Raw genomic sequence first — 3,188 nt, 5'->3', positions numbered from 1 at the left:
GAGTCAGACATGACTGGGCGACTGACCAACAACAAAACCGAAGCATGATCTACATGCAGAATGTATGGCCCACTGACTGTTCACACACTGACCCCTGTGGGAACCAGTGCCCCGATCACGAAACAGAACCTTACATCTGCACTTTGAAACCGCACTCTTGACCAGCTCTGTCACCCCAAAGGTGATATCCCGAGGTGTTTGGAAGGCTGGTTTTCTCTAACCGTAAAGATGGCTGGGCTGTCCTCCGCCTCTCCAGCTGTGAGCGTGCCTTCCTGTCCTTCCCACTCAGCGCCACTGCTCCCCAAGGTGCTCATCTTCTTCAGAAGGGAGCCGGCAATGCTTTATCTGGAATGAATTATTTTCTGCTGAGATTCAGGAGGCGGACAAGTGGTCACTGATAAGAGGTTGTTACGGACGGGTTTGTAAAGAGGGTAACACTTGCCCCCTCTAGGACATGGCTTGGTTTGTGGGTGTGTATATGTGTGTCCATCTGTCTCTTTCTCTCTCCAGCCCTGCATCAGCACAGCGAGTGATGCAAAGAAGATACTTCTGTGCCAGGACCGAAGACCCACCGTATTGCTAGGTAATGCTTTGTTCACTACTGAATTGAAGTGTTTGAAGCATTTAAATATGTAGTTTTAAAAGTTTAAGAGTTTTTACTTAAACTGGTTTGTCAGGAAGACTGAACATCAATCAAAGAAGGCTGCTGGTAAATGACTGTTAAAATTGACCGGATTTATAAAGGGGCTTCCCTGGTGGTTCAGACAGTAAAGAATCTGCCTGCAATGCAGGAGACCTGGGTTCGATCCCTGGCTTGGGAAAACACCCTGGAGGAGGGCATGGCAACCCACTCTAGTATTCTTCTAGAGAATCCCTATGGACAGAGGAGCCTGGCAGGCTACAGCCCGTGGGGTCCCAAAGAGTTGGACACGACTGAGTGACTAAGCACAGAACATAGGGTTTATAAACATAAAAGATTTTTAAGTTGGACGTCAATGCTTAAGGAAAAACTATGTTTTTAAACGTAGTATTTCAATAAATGGAATTTAATTAATTTATTGAAAAACTTTATTTAAAAAACAAAGTGACTGCTACTAGTTGTTTCTGCACACAAAAGTCATCTTTAAATAAACTCCAGAGTGCGCATGGCCACAGTGGCCGGTGTGGGGTTGAGTCAGTCGTGAGACCTGGAGCTGTGGACCCGCGGGTGGCCCGGCAAGCCGGCGACAGAGTGGCGGGTGCGGGGTTCAGGAGGCCTGGGCATGCCGCTGCCACCCCCACCCGCAGCCAGCCACACGCTGTGGGCATGCCCTGGCTCTGCGCTGTTTCCGATGGCATCCACCTCTGCGGCCGTGGCAAAGCACAAGCAGATCCTGTCAAATTCAAAGGCCCCTTCACAGATGGAGTCACTACAAATCTCACATCGAAAAATCCATCAGATCGAAAGGTGTGTTTCAAAGTGAAGATGACAGCACCTCGTGGGTACTGTGTGAGGCCCAACAGGGGAATCGCTGACCCAGGGTGGACAGTGACCCCAGTGAGACGAGTAAACACAAGTTTACGGTACAGGCGATCTTTGCTCCACCAAGCGTTTCAGACATGGAAGCCATGTGGAAAGAGGCAAAACCCCATGAAGGAATGGGTTCTCAGTTGAGATGTGTATTTGAGATGCCCAGCGCAAATGATAAATAGAAGGACATAGAACCCAGCAAAGCCGCTCCTCTGAGCGCTGTGAAGCTGGACGACCCCTGCCAAAGCCCCACTGTGTTTCCCTCAACAAGACGGAGACGAGGAAGCTCAAGGAACAGTGCAGGAGGCTCCAAGGGAGAGCTGGAAGAGGTAAACCAGCCCCCGAGGGAGGAGACTCAGGCTCAGGAAGGTAGCACATCCGGAGAAACCTGGATCCACCTGGGGCCTCCAGAGAGAATGTCACCAGTACCCCGCCTTTACTTCTTGCTGTCACTGCAGCCATCGTCACTGGATTCTTTATAGGGACATTCAGCTTGAAGAGCGAAGCACACAGAGTGCTATCTCTTTGTTTCCTTTTGACCAGAAAAGATTCATCGCAAAGACTGAAGCTGAAACTCCAATCCTTTGGCCACCCGATGCGAAGAGCTGACTCATTGGAAGAGACCCTGATGCTGGGAAAGATTGAAGGCAGGAGGAGAAGGGGACGACAGAGGATGAGATGGTTGGATGGCATCACCGACTCGGTGGACATGAGTTTGAGCAAATTCTGGTAGATCGTGGAGGACTGGGGAGGCTGGTATGCTGCAGTCCATGTGGCTGCCAAGAATCGGATGCAACTGAGCAACTGAACAACTGTGTTACTGGTAATGTGGTCCACAGTGACCACGCTTTGTGTGTACAGCGTCCTGCAGGCCTCGCCAGCCTCGGCCTCATGGTTAGGAAGAGACACGGAAGGGCAGATCTCTGGCCCCCAGAAGCGCCACTGTCACCAGACAATCCCTACGGGGTGTGGTTGCACATTCAGTCCTTTATGAAATTCACAAATAAAGAACTGTTCTTTCTTTGTGGTTTTAATAAGAGTTCAAGAATTGTCCAGAGTCTTGCAAATGTTATTTTAATGATCCCTTTGAATTTTATCTGTTGCTGTTAACTCTTGAAATATGATCTATTTAGATTGCTAATCCCACTCATTCAGGAAATGCCAGGAGGTGTTCTGTGGGGGAATGGTGCCTTGTACAGTGTAAGTTTTCTCCTTCACCTTTGCTGATATCAAGGCAGGATTTTTTTTTATCCCTTGTAAAACAGTTGTTGACTGAGTTTTTCATTTTTCCAATCCGGCCCCGTGGTATTTAACACAAAAATAATAAAACTGTTAACAGATTCTTGCTTGATTAAAAAAAAACCACAAACCTTTTACTGCAGCAAGTGCAGGCCTTTGCTGGGGTGGGGTGGGCGGAGGGGAGGAGAGTGTGACAGCCGGGAGGGGTGGTGCCCGCGGGCTTCGGATCTAGTTCCTGCACTTAACTTGGTTTCCCATAAAGAAAGAAGTGCTGTGGTCCTGTCACCTAAGGGGCCTGAGACTCACTAGTGACATCAGGTTAGGGGATTGTGACCAGCATTTTAAAGGGTTGTCAGGAAATACAGGACCTCCGTTAAATCTGAATTTCAGACAATGAAGGCATTGTTTTCAGTATAAATATACCCGCAGTGTTATACAG

At 48.7% G+C, this 3,188-nt stretch overlaps 1 pseudogene; it reads left to right on the top strand.

Moving 5' to 3' along the window:
* Positions 1-1,284: 1,284 nt before the first annotated feature.
* LOC100139514 (vesicle-associated membrane protein-associated protein A-like) lies at positions 1,285-2,894 on the top strand (annotated as a pseudogene).
* The last annotated feature ends 294 nt before the right edge of the window (positions 2,895-3,188 follow it).

This window comes from Bos taurus, chromosome 21 (assembly GCF_002263795.3).
Source record: "Bos taurus isolate L1 Dominette 01449 registration number 42190680 breed Hereford chromosome 21, ARS-UCD2.0, whole genome shotgun sequence".
NCBI lineage: Eukaryota > Metazoa > Chordata > Mammalia > Artiodactyla > Bovidae > Bos > Bos taurus.
The sequence above is the reverse complement of the archived record's forward strand: the minus strand, read 5'-3'. Positions and strand labels throughout refer to the sequence as shown.